The sequence below is a fragment of the Narcine bancroftii genome, chromosome 1 (assembly GCF_036971445.1).
Source record: "Narcine bancroftii isolate sNarBan1 chromosome 1, sNarBan1.hap1, whole genome shotgun sequence".
NCBI classification, from domain to species: Eukaryota; Metazoa; Chordata; class Chondrichthyes; order Torpediniformes; family Narcinidae; genus Narcine; species Narcine bancroftii.
In genome coordinates, this window is record NC_091469.1 from 242468548 (window position 1) to 242484963 (window position 16416).

Genomic DNA, 16416 nt, shown 5'->3' on the forward strand with positions numbered 1-16416 from the left:
ATCCTCCTGTATCTCTTCCCTGATGGGAGCAGCTGGAAGATGCTGAGTGCAGGGTGGAAGGGGTCCTCAAAGATTTCATGCAACCCCTTCATACAACGATCCCAGTAGATCATGTCGATGGGATGGGGTTGGTGGCGGTGGGTAAGGAGACTCCAGTGATCTTCTCTACCACTCTTATGATCATGTGGATTGACCTCCGATCCATTTCTCTGCAGCAATTGTAACACACTGTGATGCAGCCGGCTAGGATGCCCTCAATAGAGCTCCTGTAGAAGGTTTTTTTAAAAACTTTATTTAAGATTTTATAACATGAATAACATATAGGATTACATTTTAAAAAAATTAACAATAAAATAATAAAATTACAATACAATATCAGTAATCTAAATAAACTATACCCTCCCCAATAATTATTACACAATAATAACCCAACTCAAATTAGTCCAACCCACCCTTTCCTCCCAAAATAAAGAGTGAAGAATTAATAAAGTTAATAATATATGTGAGAAAAAGAACACTTACAAAAAAAGAACAAAAACATAACCGATTAAAATACTAACAAAAAGAAAAGTAATTAATACTAAGATATCAGACTTAAAAAACATATTTAAATCAAACTTAAATGCATATATTTAACAAACGGAGTTAAGATGAAACATATATTTAACTCAAACTTAATATAAAAAATTAGTAAAGTTAGTAACATTATCTATCAAAAATTCTTAAACAACAATCAATTCTTAAAAAAAAATTGTAGCATGAAAAAAAAGATGAAAAAAAATCTTTCTCTATAGAGATAAACCTTCACCAAATATCAACTAACTTCACATCTATCATCATATTAGTGACATAAACCACCATCTTAAAACAAAATTCAAACCTCATTAAGCATTGTACAATTCAATTTTAGTACTCTTCCACCATTTTTCCCTTTTACTCTTGAATAGTTATCCAATAAAAGCTCCAATACCACATTTAAATATCCCCAATCATTACGTTAAAATTCAGATATCCAAATAATAAAAACACATCTACAATGAAATCTATATCTTCAACAAATGGAGCATAAACCACAAACAAAATTCAAGCCTCATTAAGAATTGTACAATTCAATTTATAACTTTCACCATTATTCCCTTCGTTCTATAACTAAAATAGCAAAATAATATACACCAGAATTACCACTCCTTTCACCTTAAAGTTAAAGAAAAAATATTAAAAAAACTTATCCATCCCATTCACATTTAAATTTCAGATATTCCTTATCTACTGAATAAACTTTACAAAAAAAACCACATCAATTTTTAGTTTTTTAAACAATCAAATACTTTCTTATACCTTTTTTTTATATTTAAACAAAAAAAACCCTTCACTCTTTAATCTAATAATACAAAAAAAAGGAAAAAAAATGGGTAGGAGGTTAAAAATACCCCCTCCCGTCTAAACCGCGCAATGCGGTAACTCCCAAAAAAATGTGTGTAAGATAACTCACACATAGCAGATGACTTTCAGGAAATAGTGCCTATCCAGTTCTCTCCCCCAACTCTCACTTCATCTTAAACTAACATCATCATTATTTAATATCCCTTTTTTTAAAAAAAAATTAGAAAAAAAAAGGACAACTCTTCTTTTAATCAGCTCCAACTGCCGAGTCACCATTACAACCATTCCTTCTTGGAGCACGGCTCTTTTCTTCCATCTCTTGTCTCCTTAGAGATCGCAGCGGACTATGTCTCTGTTGAAACTAAGTAATTGGCAGCTCTTGAGCAAATGCTATAGCTTCCTTTGGAGAATCAAAGAACTTTGGTTGGCAACCATCTTGAAAAACCTTCAAAACAGCTGGATATCTAAAGGTTGCCTTGTAACCTTTCTTCAACAACAACTCTTTAGCAGGATTGAATTCCCGTCATTGGAAAATAACTTCTTGACTCAAATCCACATAGAAGAAAACTCGATTATTTTGAATCATCAAGGGTGATTTTCTCTGTTGTGCATTTCTAATTGCCACTCGTAAAATTATTTCTCTGTCATAATAATTCAAGCAACGAACCAAAACAGGTCTTGGACTTTGACCTGAAATAGGTCTTCTACGCAAGGCTCTGTGAGCAAGTTCCAGTATTATACCTTCCGGGAAATGTTCTTGACCCAACACCTGCGGAATCCATTCAGTAAAAAATTTTCTTGTGTCTGTTCCCTCCATACCTTCTGGCAAACCAATAATCTTTATATTGTTCCGTCTGGATTGGTTTTCCAAATAATCAATCTTTTTCACCAAATTTTTATTTTGAGTTTGTAAGTCTTCGACCATTTTGGTCACATCAAAAACTTGATCCCATATTTCATCTATATCTTCTTCACACAAATTAAATTTATCTCTCACTTCAAGCTTAAAAGCTCCAAACTCAGCCATCTGTTGAGAATGTATTTTCACCAAAGTATTAAACCCAGTACCAAGTTCAGTCATAATCTTTGAAATCCAAGATAATTTAGATAATTTAGATAATTTAGATTCAAGATTCACAAAAATCTTTTCAATTGGAAGAGATTTTGGCTCAACAGATTCCTGCTTCTTCTCCAAAGGATCTTCTATTCCTTCCTTCATTCTGGTTGCCTTCCTTGTAGTATGACTGCGTGTGGAAACCCCAGCCACAGCCTCTCCAGCAATGACTGGAGGATGCTGGCCGGGGTTTTCCCCAGTCCATAATGTATTAAATTCTCCCAGTACATCAAGTTGTATAGGTTCTTGTATCTCAAGAGATGCAGTTTGCAGCGCCACCTCTACAGTTGACAAATGCCTTTGAGTAACTCTTTGTTCTAAAGGCTGTTTGGCGCCCTCTTTAGGGAGCTCTACCGATGTAACATAGAGCTCTACATCCGAACACTGTACCTCTCTCCTGGGATCCATTTCACGCTGAGTCCCGGTGTCTTTCCTGTAGGTAGGCTCCAAAACTTGAACTTTTGGAAAATGTAGTTTTTTGATGATCTGTTGTCATTTTTTTTTGCGTTTTTCCACCAATTGTACCATCATAAGTTAAATTAACAGCACTGAAATTATCTAAACTTTTAAAGAATTTTAACGGGCATTTCTAGACAAAACAATAAGATAGAGTCAGGAGAGGACTGGAAGGCACGTCTGATCCTTATGCCATCTTGCCACGCCCATAGCTCCTGTAGAAGGTTGACAAAATGGTGGCCAGTAGCCTTGATCACTTCAGTCTTCTGAGGAAATGCTGTTGCTGTTACACCATCCTGAATACACGAGGAAATGTTGAGTGTCCACGAAAGGTCACTAGTTAAATGAACTCCAAGGAAATTGTTACTCTTCATTCTCTCTACTGCAGATTTGTTGATGTGTAGTGGAGGGTGGTCATTCCTGGTCCTCCTGAAGTCCATGTTCATCTCCTTCTCTTTGCAGAGAAATGTTTTCAGCAAGAGGGTGGCAAATCTGTGGAATTTGTTGCCACAGGAAGTTGTGGAGGCCAGGTCACTGGGTATATTTAATGCAGAGATTGATTGGTTCTCATTTAGCCAGGGAATCAAAGGTTATTAGGAGAAGGACAGGCAGTGGAGCTGAGTGGAGAATGTGATTGAATAGCGGGGAAAACTCAATGGGCTGAATGGCCTATATCATCTCCTATGTCTTATGGTCTTTCTCTATAGACATCCTTAAATTGTAACTCCAATGGTTACTCATTGTCCCTTCTCAGAGAGAAATTACTTCCTGCTGGACACAGTCATGAACAGTTGTTGAGGTGGTTGCAGGAAATGAATAAACATTTGCAGCCACATCTATTTTTGACTGTGGGAAAATAAGAAGTATTTTGCTGAGAGAAGTCGACACTGAAACATTGGCGATGAGCTCTCAGTGGGTCTGTCTCTGCAGGGTTCTGCTGTCGATCTCTGACCAGGGTTACAGTAGGTCTTTTTCTATATCGTCTCTGTAAACATTGTGTTCAGACCTTAGGTCATTCCATGATGGGGGGGTGGAGGGGGGTGAAAGGCTTTGATGGGAAATCCAGGGTGAGGCTGGTGGTCCTGTTTTGATCGTGTTATATTGTCATGAACATGACGCAATTTGTTGTATTGTGGCAGTATTTGTTGCACATGTTACTACAAATTAAATTTAAACAATAAATAAATTAGTGGCAAAGAGGAGAAAGTGAGGCCATGTCTGTGGATAATTGTCCGTTCAGAAATCTGATGGTGGGTGGGATAAAGCTGTTTCTGTCCCACTGGGTGTTTGTCTTCAGGCTTCCTGCCTTTGTCCTCCAGAATAGGACAAGGGAGGGCATTGAGGTTCGCAGAGGAGCAAAGGGACCTAGATACAGAGTTTACTGAAGGTGGACTATGTAGACAGGGTGGTTAAGAAGGCATATGGTATGCTGGCCTTCATAAATCATAATATAGAGTATAGGAGCTGGGAGGTTATGCTGCAGCTGTTTAAGGCATTGGTGAGGCCTGGTTTGGAGTACTGTGCTCAGTTCTGGTCTCCAAATTATAGAAAGGATATAGATAAGGTGGAGAGGATGCAGAGAAGGTTTACAAGGATGTTGCCCGGCTTACAGCATCTGGATTACAGGGAGAAATTAAGGAGATTGGGACTTTATTCATTGGAACATAGACAACTGAGAGAGGACCTGATAGAGGTATTTAAAATTATGAAAGGAATAGATAGACTAGACATGAACAGTCTCTCCCCTGAGGGAAGGGGAGGTTGGAACAAGAGTCCATGAGTTAAGGGTAAGAGGGCAACATTTTAGGAGAAATATTAGAGGATGCTTTTTTACTCAGCGAATGGTGGCAGAATAAAATGATCTTCTGAATGAAATAGTTGCGGCAGGGTCCCTTCTGTCATTTGAAAGAAGACAATGAGATAGACAACAGACTCGCCAAGGCAAATAGCGCCTTTGGAAGACTACACAAAAGAGTCTGGAAAAACAACCAACTGAAAAACCTCACAAAGATAAGCGTATACAGAGCCGTTGTCATACCCACACTCCTGTTCGGCTCCGAATCATGGGTCCTCTACCGGCATCACCTACGGCTCCTAGAACGCTTCCACCAGCGTTGTCTCCGCTCCATCCTCAACATCCATTGGAGCGCTTTCATCCCTAACGTCGAAGTACTCGAGATGGCAGAGGTCGACAGCATCGAGTCCACGCTGCTGAAGATCAAGCTGCGCTGGGTGGGTCACGTCTCCAGAATGGAGGACCATCGCCTTCCCAAGATCGTGTTATATGGCGAGCTCTCCACTGGCCACCGTGACAGAGGTGCACCAAAGAAAAGGTACAAGGACTGCCTAAAGAAATCTCTTGGTGCCTGCCACATTGACCACCGCCAGTGGGCTGATATCGCCTCAAACCGTGCATATTGGCGCCTCACAGTTTGGCGGGCAGCAACCTCCTTTGAAGAAGACCGCAGAGCCCACCTCACTGACAAAAGGCAAAGGAGGAAAAACCCAACACCCAACCCCAACCAACCAATTTTCCCCTGCAGCCGCTGCAACCGTGTCTGCCTGTCCCGCATCGGACTTGTCAGCCACAAACGAGCCTGCAGCAGACGTGGACTTTTACCCCCTCCATAAATCTTCGTCCGCGAAGCCAAGCCAAAGAAAGAAGAAGAATGTGTACATGGAGGTGAGGGGGGTTGGAGGGTTATTGGCGGAGAGTGGGAGGTTTGAGCTAGTGGAGTTGTTCTAGTGAACTGGTGCAGACTCGAAAGGCCTACATGCCCTGTTTCTGCTCTGTAAATGGTTATTTATGGTTATATATATGGTTATATAGGGTTCTGGGGAAGGCTTTTGGCTGCAGCGCATTGAATAAACGTCTCCAATGTTCCCAGATGCAGTGAAAACCTGTGGTGGGGGGCTCTGATTAGCTCAAGTTACCATGTCTGTGGCAGAATGGATCTAATAGTGGAAGTTCAGATGGCCGGAACAGGGTAGTTAGCCTGTGTTCGGGGTTTCAGGAGCTCGGGTGGGCATGCGGCCAGGGCAAGGGTCTGCGGTTGGTGCGTCAGGACATTGGATGTGCAGGCACTCAGGGAGAGTGTCAAAATTTCAGGGGCATCAAAAGCTCAGGTGGTCAGACAGCTGGGTGAGGGTCCACAGTAATAACGTCAGGACCTTCGGTGGTTGAGCAGCCTGGGCGAGGATCCTCGGTCATGGTGTCAGGAGCTCAGATGGAAAGGCGGTCGGGTGCCCATATGGCAGGGTGGTTGGGATGATGGGAGCTCTGATGGGCGAGCAGTCATGATGACCAGAGCTTGGATGGGCAGGTGGTCGAAGCCAAAATAAGGGTGGGGGGTGAACTTTTACTATCACACAGTATCATGTGTCTATACAGTAGATTGATCATTGGTGACTAAGCTCAATGGAGCCTGTAACATCCCTGTTGTCGGTATAACTGTCCTGAGCCCCTCCAGTATGTATCTCCCCTATTGTAGGTATAATTGCCCTGATCCCCTCCAGCCTGTATCTCCCCTGTTGTCGGTATAATCGCCCTGTGCCCCTACAGCCTGTATCTCCCCTGTTGTCAGTATAACCAAACTTGGGAGGACGAAACTCAGTATTGGTGCTGCGTGGAGCTCAACATTGTTAAATTTCAAACAGTGAGAGGTGAGCAAAGACCCCCACTTGCTGCAGTGGGTCACGTTCTTCACTCCTCCCCCAACTAATCATATTGTTTTCATAACTTACAAGTGAAATAAAGCAGGATAATTCCACATGGTCATTCACAACCCAAGTTTGCACAAGCTTCATTTGAGTCCCCCAACATTCAATGCCCCAAACAGTCCTTCCAAACAAAGCAACTCTTCACTTGTGAATCTGCAGTGGTCATCTACTGCATCTGGTGCTGCCTTTGTGGTTTCCTCTACGTCGAGGAGACTGGATGCAGACCGTTGAGCACCTTCACTGCCACAGCAGGGAGCTCCCAATGACCAATTATTTCAATTCCCCTCCCCCCTCCCGCACCAACATTTTGGTCCCTGGCCTCGTGCACTGACAGGCTGAGGTGACCTACAAATTGGAGAAACAACCCCTCATATTCCTTCTAGGACCACTCCAACCAGACGGCGTTAATGTTGACGTCTCTAATTTCTATTAACACCCACCGCCCCCATCTCTCTTTCTCATTCCCCATCCCTCTGTCTCCTTTCCTTAGTTCCGTACCCCCTCCCCTCTCCATTCCGAGAGGGAACCCCTTCCTCCTATCACTTCTCAGCATTTTTCTCTTAACTTAATTTCTAATTAAATTTAGATGTACAGTGTGGTAACAGGCCCTTTCGGCCCACGTGTTGGTGCCACCCAATTTACACCCAAGTAACCTACACTCCCAATACATTTTTGAACGGTGGGAGGAAACTGGATCCCCTATGGAAATCCCACAAAGATACAGTGAGAAGGTACAAACTCCTTACATACATCATGGGATTCGAACCCTGATCCCAATCGCTGGCCCTGTAATAGCATTGCACTAACCGTTACACCAACCCATGCTGCCCCACCCACCTATAACCTCTTGCCTGTGGGCCTGTGCCCCTCCCCATGCCCCTTCCTCACTCCTCTCCTCTCCCCACTAATTTATCCATGTGATAAAGGAGGGCTCAGGCCCGAAATATTGACTTCCTTTTACTTCCTGTCGATACTCCGTGACCTGCTGAGTTTTTTTCCAAGACAAGGATCCATTTTCCCTCTCAGGTCACATCAGGGTTCCCTTCACGCACATTCCTTGAGCGAGGAGTATCATCGGCAGCTGGACAGAATCCGGTCCATCAGAGACCAGCCGCAGTTTGATGGGGTCATTCAGAAGGCCTGTGGTATGTTGGCCTTTATTAGTTGGGGATTGAGCTTAGAAGTCATGAGGTAATGTCACAGCTGGATAAATATCCGGTTAGACCACACATAGAATATTGTGTTCAGTTCTGGCCATCGCATTACAGGAAGGATGTGGAAGCTATGAAGAGCATGCAGAGGAGATTGGCCAGGTTGTTGCCTGGATTGTAAAACAAGTCTGATGAGGCAAGGTTAGCAGAGCTGGGACTTTTCTCTTTGATGCGTAAAAAGACTTGACCGAGGACGACAAGATTAGGAGAGGCATAGATGGGGTGAACAGCCAGCACCTATTTCCCAGGGCAGGATCAGTTGTGTTACAGCACCAGCAATCAGGCCAGGGTTCAAATCCCACACTGTCTGCAAGGAGTTTGTACGTTCTCCCCGTATCCTCATGGGTTTTCCTTGGAGAAGGACGGGCAGTGTGGAGAAGGACAGGGGATGGGAAGAAGGCTGGGCAATGGGGAGAAGGCCAGGCAGTGGGGCTTAATGGGAGAATGGATCAGCTCATGATTGAATGGTGGGGCAAAATTGATGGGCTGAATTTCTGTACTATATCTTATTCATTGTTCTATGTATGAGATGATAAACTGGCCAGCCCATAAAAGAACCTCTATCACTGCATCTCAATACAGGTGAGAATAAACCTGACCTTTGGTGCATTCCTTGCCAGGAGCTTTGTTTGCAGGTCATGAAGGGCTTTGTGACCAAGTTTGCAGGTGATACGAAGGTCGGTGGAGGAGCTGGTAGTGTTGGGAAAGCAGGGAGGCTGCAGAAGGACTTGGACAGAGGAGAATGGGCAGAGATGTCGGAAAGTGCACAGTTATGAAAAAATAAATGAGCAGACTATTGTATAAATGGGGACAAAATGGAAGATACTCAGGTGCAGAGAGACTGGGAGTCCTCATACAGTATAGTCTGAAGGTGAACTTGCAGGTTGAGGTGGTGGTGAAGGAGGCCAATGCGATGCTGGCGTTCATTTCAAGAGGAATCGAATACAAGAGCAGGGATGTGATGTTGAGGTTTATAAGGCACTGAATTGACCTCACTTGGAGTATTGTGAGCAGTTTTGGGCTCCTCGTTTAAGAAAAGAGGTGCTGACATTGAAGAGGATTCAGGGGAGGTTCACAAGGATGATTCTGAGAATGAAAGGGTTACAATTTGAGGAACGTTTGACAGCTCTTGGTCTGTACTCTTTGGAATTATGAAGAATGTTGGGGTGGAAGGGGGAATCTCATTGAAACATTTCATATATTGAAAGGCATGGACAGAGTAGATGTAGAAAGGTTGTTTCCCATAGTGGGAGAGTCTAGGACAAGAGGGCACAACTTCAGGATTGAAGGGTGTCCGCTGAGAACAGAGATGCGTAAGAATTTCTTCAGTCGGAGTGTGACAAATCTGTAGAATTTGTTGCCACAGGTGGTTGGGGAGGCCACATCATTGGGTGTATTTATGGCAGAGATTGATAAAATCTTGATTAGCAAGGACATAAAAGGTTAATTGGAGATGGCGGGAAGTGGGGCTGAGTGGGAAAATGGATCAGCTCATGATTAAATGGCAGGGAAGGCTTGATGGGCTGAATGGCTTATTTCTGCTCATCTCTTAAGATCATAAGTGCCCTCACTCCTCAAAATAACCCCTCACATTTCTTTAATGGGTGGTTAGAAATTTATTTATTTTTAATAGACATACACGCAGTAACAGGCTATTTCGGCCCACGAGTCCATGCCACCTAATTTACACTCAATTAACCAACATCCCTGGTACATTTTGAATGTTGGAAGGAAACCGGAGGCCCCGGGGAAAACCCACGCAAACACAGGGAGAACGTACAAACCCCTTGCATTGTTCTAACCTCTTCCCCAACCATTGTTCCTGGTTCAACAACTTCTCCATGAAAGGCTGTTGAAGGAGGTAAAACAGTTGGAAAGTCGGGTGGAGAGTTGACAGGTGGATCCACTAAGTGCACCGTGATGCATTTCTGGAAGTCGGATCATGGTCTGGTATGGGGGCACCAATAACTGAGTGGAAAACCCCACCAAAGATCGTCCACCCAGTACATCACAGGCCAAACCCTCCCCACCCACTTCAAAATCTACAGGGAACACTTCCGTCAGAGAGGAGCAGCAGTTATCAAGGAACCACACCACCCAGCACACGCTCTGTTCTCTCTGTTGCCATCAGGAGAGAGGTCTTGGTGCGACAAGTCTCACTCCCCCAGGTTCAGGAACAGCTGCTCCCCCTCCACCATCAGACTCCTCATCCACAAACTCAATCAGAGGGAAAACACAAAAGTGCAGACACCACAGTTGAAGTAAAAACCCGATGCTGGAGAAACTCAGCTGGTCAAAATCTCTTTTATATGGCAAAGATAAGTCTCATCAAGTCAAGTTTATTGTCATCTGATTGTACAAGTAGAACCCGACAAAACAGTGTTCTCCAGTCCTCGATGTAAGGCACACAGACACACAACCAGACGCAACACACCTACAGACAAACAATACATAAGCAGGACAAGTATTTCCTCGATAAAAAATTTGCATATACTTTAAGATTACTAAGAAAATAAAATTTGAAATTTTATTTACAGAAGGTGGTACGAAAAGATTATTTCAGAAATGTCTAATTTATACCAAAGTAAGATGCCTCAATTAGCTATTCATAAATTGAGATTAAAATGGAAAAAAGATTTGGGGATAATAATTGATCGAGATGATTGGAGATCTACATGTAGGGAGAGTATGACTAAGCTTGTCAATGTGAGATATAATTTAATCCACTATAATATTATACATCAGCTGATCGGGCAAGGTGTCGGAGGAGTCCAGTGGAGGAGGCGTGAGAAGAGTGATGGGGATCATTGGTAGAGGGCTAATAAAAGGAGGGTAAGGTAAGTGAAGGAATGGGACTTAGAGGCTTTGGCTCATGAGGCTTCGTCGAGCAGAGGCTGAGGTCAAGCTTGTTTACATTAAGATAAGGCTGGTTAGTTGTTTATTTGCTTTTTTAATTTTTTTTCCACTGCAGTCGAAAGAGAATGGATGAGTGTGGGAGCAGTTTGCTGTTCCCAGTGTCGGATGTGGAGGTCCTGGAGTCTTCTAGCCCCACAGACATCCATATTTGTGCCAGGTGTGCTGAGCTGCGGCTTCTCAGGAACCGTGTTAGGGAACTGGAGCTGCAGCCTGATGACCTCACTCTGGTCAGGGAGAGTGAGGATGTCATAGACAGGAGTTACATCCAGGTGGTCACACCAGGGCCATGGGAGGAGGAGAGTGGGTCACAGTTAGGAGAGGGAAGGGGAAGAGTAAGGTGCTAGAGAGGACCCCTGTGGCTTTAACCCTCAATAATAAGTAATCTTCTTTGAGTACTGTTGGGGGGACCGTCTAGCTGGGGAAAGCTACAGTGCCTGTACCTCTGGCATGGGGTCAGCCCCTGTGGGTCAGAAGGGTAGAGAAAGGAAGAGGAGGGCAGTAGTCATAGGGGACTCAATAGTTGGGAGAACAGATAGGGGATTCTGTGGAAGCAGTAAGGAGAACCTGATGGTGGTTTGTCTCCCTGGTGCCATAGTCTGGGATTTTGCTGCTTGTGTCCAAGACATCCTAAATTTGGAGGGAGATGAGTCAGAGATCATGGTACATGAAGGTAGCAACAATGTAGGGAGGAAGAGAGAAAAAGTCCTGAAAAGTGAGTACAGGGAGTTAGGTAGAGAAAATATTACAGCAGGGCTTAGGCAGGATAGATTAGAGGGATTGTCAAGGTGGGCCACCCCGTCTTCTTTCCCTTATTTGTAAGTTTATGTCCAAAATTTTTCATGGCTTCCATTGCCTCCAGACCTCCTCGGTAGTGGTGTAGGGGTGGGGATTGCGGTCTGCCTTTCGGCCTTTCTTGGTGGAAGTGTGGGAGTGGGAAGTACTGGTTGGTTATGTGGCCGTGTGGTCTGGGGATCCTCTTGTATGGGATTAGGTCCTCCATCAAGTCTCGGGTGGTGATATTTTGTGGGGAGGGCGTACCCAGGGACCTGATTCCCAGGGTGGGTGATATAGTCCTCTGGGGTGACTTGCTAGACGGCTGTTCTAGTGACTGCTGCTGTGCTCCTTGTTGATCTGTAGCCATCTGTGTTTCCTCCGCGTTGTTCACACATCCAGCCGGCGCGAGATCCCTGGTGGCCACTGAGTCTTCTCTTCCATCTGGGAATGTGATGAAGGTGTACTGAGGGTCCACTTTGTGCTTCCGGAGGAGAATAGGTCCCGGTGTCATCATCCATTTAGGCAGCTTTGTGCCCATTGTGGCTTTCCTTGTGAAAGAAAAGATACGGTCATGTGGAGTCATGTTAGTGGCAATACACAACAAAGAATGTGTAGTGTGTAGGGCCTCTGGCAACACTTCTTGCCATGTAGTAACAGGCAGGTCTTTTGCTTTTAAGGTCAAGAGGACCGTTTAACAGATAGTGGCATTTTCCCTTTAGACTTGTCAATTCCCCCTGGGATTGTAACTTGTAGATTGCCTGGTAGCAATCCCTCTCTCACGCAGGTACTGCTGTACTTCTGTACTCATGAACGCAGCACCTCCATCTGTGGGTATGTAGTTCGGGTACCCAAATATGCTGAAGATGGGTTGGAGGCATTTTATAACAGTAGCTGCTGATACATCAGTACACGGGATTGCGAAGGGGAAATGGGAGTATTCATCTATTACGTTTAGGAAATAGACATTTCTATTATTGGACAGGAGTGGGCCTTTAAAATTGAGGCTGATTTGGTAGCTTTTATCAGCAGCTCTTGTTCACTGACGTCACTTCCTCTACCGAAAATGGGAGGTTTTGGGTTTTAGTGAAGTGAAACAGTCTAACGATCCCCGGGTGCCCCAGCTCATTGTGCAAGCTCTGCAACTGGGACGTGGGGTTAAGGATGACACAAGTGCCTCTGTTGACTCGTTGAGTCTCCCGGGGCAATATAGAATGTCATAATTAAATGTAGACAATTCTATCTGCCAGCGCAGGATTTTGTCATTCTTAATTCTCCCCCTGTTCTGGATATTGAACATAAAAGCCACAGACTTGGTCCGTGACGAGGGTGAAGTGTTTGCACGCCAGATAATGTCGCCAGTGCCTTACTGCTTCCACAATGGCTAGGGCCTCCTTCTCTACTGCTGAGTGTCTTACCTCTGACCCCTGTAGGGTTCGCAAGAAAGAGGCCACCAGTCATCATCTTGGTTTAGGGTGACTGACAGAGCCACATCGGATGCATCCATTTCTACTTGAAATGGGATCGACTCATCTATGGACCGCATGGTAGCTTTAGCGATATGGTCCCTCATGTCCCTGAATGCTCTGGAGGCTGCTGGGCACAGTGTGAAAACTGAGGCTCTTATAAGTGGGCGGGCCCTGTCGGCTTAGTTTTTGACCCATTGGACATAGTAAACGAACAGTTCCAAACACCTTTTTAGTGCTTTCAGTGTGTGTGGCACTGGGAGGTCGAGGAGAGGACACATACGGGCTGAGTCTGGGCTGATTTCCCCATTCTGCACTTGTCCTGGGTAAACTTGTACCTCTCACTTTGTTTGTTTTAGATTGGTCACAGTGTTTGAGCTACCGAAAGAAAACAGACACACACACCAAGAGCACTTCAGTTTATACAAGTCTTTATAACTAAATCTAAAGCTGAATTCAAACTACAATTCAAACTTTCCCAATTATACTCATCAACGCCTGGACTGGTCCCAACTGTCAAAGCGAGGCAACGACTGCACACTTGGAGTAGGTTGTCTGGGCACTGGTAGCAGCTTCTCCACCTCCCCTGACCGGGACATTGGTTGGAATCTAGAAGTTCTTCTTGCTGAGAGATGTTGCCACCTCTCGGAAAGTCTCAAACTTCAACAGTGGGATCATGGCTTATATTACCCAAAAGTTGTTTACTCATAGCTTATCTCCTTGAATAAATTATTTAATTATCTTCAAGGTCTCCTGACAGTCTGCAACCAAGAAAAGAAAATTGCATCTCTGGGCCTCATGGTGGAATTTAGATGTATCTACTAATTCATATGCATCCCTGGGCCCCATAGTGTAATTTTGGTTATGTTTACTGATGCAACTGCATCCCTTCTTGCATAAGCTGGTTTAAATCCTCCATTACAGCACTATGTAGCCCAGGATTGGCAACATCTTGGCACTAAAGACCCATTTGTCTCTGTTGTATGTTAGGTTCCTTTTCTCGGCTGCCTGGAAGAAGCATGATCCTCATGAGTGTGGCCACAGATTGTCATATTGTCTAAATAGGAGAACACCGCTTTCAGTTGGAACTCATCTACTATTCAGTCCATTTCTCTCTGAAACAGGGACACTCCATTGATGACACCAAAGGGGAGTTGTAGAAGTTGATTCAGCCTGCCGCCTGCCTCAAATGCCATGTAAATGCGATCGCTGTTTCTAATGGGCAGTTGGTGGTATGCCACCTTCAGGTCTATGGTGGAGAACACCTTATACTGCGCAATGTTGTTGACCATGTCTGCTATGCGTGGCAAGAGGTAGGCATCTAGTTGTGTAAATTTGTTGATTGTCTGGCTGTAATCCACTACCATGCGCAGTTTTTCTCCTGACTTTAACCACATGAGCTCTCCAGGGCTGGTGCTCTGCTCTATGATGCCCTCCTGTAGTAGCCTGGGGACCTCTGTCCTAATGAAGGCTCTGTCCCTCGGGCCGTACCTCCTGCTCTTTGTGGCTATTTGTGTGCATTCTGGGGTCAGGTGTGTGAACAGCAGAGGGGGTTCTATGATCAGGACAGACAGGCTGCAGTGTTGTTTCTTCGTAAGGCGTAGTGAGGGGTGAGGCCTGTTATGCACTATTGCAATGCTTTCTAACTGGCACTGAAAATCTAACCCCAACAGAGTGAGGGAGTACTATTAATTTGAACCTTTCGTATTTTGTGCCCTGGATTTCTAAAGTAACCCTACAAAACTGTATTACATCAGCCGCAAGGCTGCTGGCTGCTAACAGGATCCGGTGCTCACTCGGGCATGTGGGGAGGGCAAGTAATTGACTAACCCCTGGCCAATAAAACTTTCAGTGCTTCCACTATCGATTAAGCAATTTACTGTCACATCATTAATTTTGATGCACACAGTGGCATCAGATAAATTGTGTGGACTCACCTGATTCATGCGTAGGGAAGCAAGTCTGGCGTGTCCTTCGATCCGATAGTACTCGGCATCATATTCATCTCCTGAAGACTGTGTCCTCTGCTCTGTAGCATTTGTCAAAGATGGCTGGCTGCACAAGGCATTCTTCTTCTGTTTGTCTGTGGAGAAAGAAGAGCTTTCCCGCCTCTCATTAGCATGAGAATGGGCCTTGGGACTTCTGCAGACTTTTCCATAATGCCCACGTTTTCCACAGTTGGAACAGTCATTTTCTCTGGCAGGGCAGAAGGCTCTGGGGTGCTTTCTTTGTCCACAGAAAAAGCATGTGGGACCCTCAAGGTGCGCTGCTGCTACTGTGGATTACTGTGAGGCAGCATACTTTTCTTTTTATGGGGCTAGAGAGTCCAGCTGTGTGACGTTTGTCCCAGCCCCAGGGTCCTGTGAGTACTCCTCCAATTCTTTCCTGGTGTTTTCTAAAACTTCTGCAGTAGTCTCTGCCTCATCTAGCCCCACCATTTCTTTCTCCAGCAATCGATGTCTTGTCTCAGTGGACCGCATGCCCACAACAATTCTGTCCCTAATAAGGTCCTCCGCATACTCCTGAGTTGATACTGCTTAAAGTTGCAGCCTCTTGCCAGGTCTTTCAGAGAGAGTATAAAGTCCCTGGCAGACTCCCCTACTTGCTGTGACCTGGTCATGAGTCTGTACAGGGAGTGGAGTTCGCTATGCCCCTTACTGTAATGCCTCTGTAAAATGCTCATTGCCTCTTTGTAGGACCTGGCATCCTGTATAAGGGAGTAAGGGTGGTCTCCCAGCTGCACTAACAACAGCATTAATAGCTCTTTATCGATGCCTCAGCACCTCCACGTAATTCAGAAAGCATTTCTGCCAGTGGCCGAAGTGCTTGCTGGCTCCGGGATTTCTGAGGTCGAGCTCCAGCCTGTTTAAGCCACAGACTCGGGTCCCTTAGGTAATTTGGGGGAACCCCAGGAGTCGGTCCCGGTCTCCTCATGGTCTCTGGGTCTAGGTGTTGCAAGGGCGGACCCTGGGGTACTGGGAGCTGCTGGTAGAGCCTCTGTGGGGCTTGTGTCTACTGGAGGAGTAACCTGGGTGCTTGGGGCTGAGTCTCTGGTTTTGGGATGCTTGCAGTAGGCTTAGACGGGATCCCAGCAGTAGTGTCAGGTCTCCGTGGTGCTGGGGGATTGACGGTAGTGGTGTCTGCTTTCCCTTGCTCTCGAGTGGTCGGGAATTCTGCACATACGTGGTGATCAGGAGCACAACTTGTAGAGATCCTTCCACCCGCACTTGTAGTGACCCATTTCTGATCGGACTGAGGTTTACGGTCGGCAGTGCCTGTACCGGCGAAACCATGGGCATGCAGGGCTCTTGGCTGTTTCTTACCTGACCTATCGTACTTCTGGAGTCTTCCCCACATTCCACCACAATTCCAGTACAGT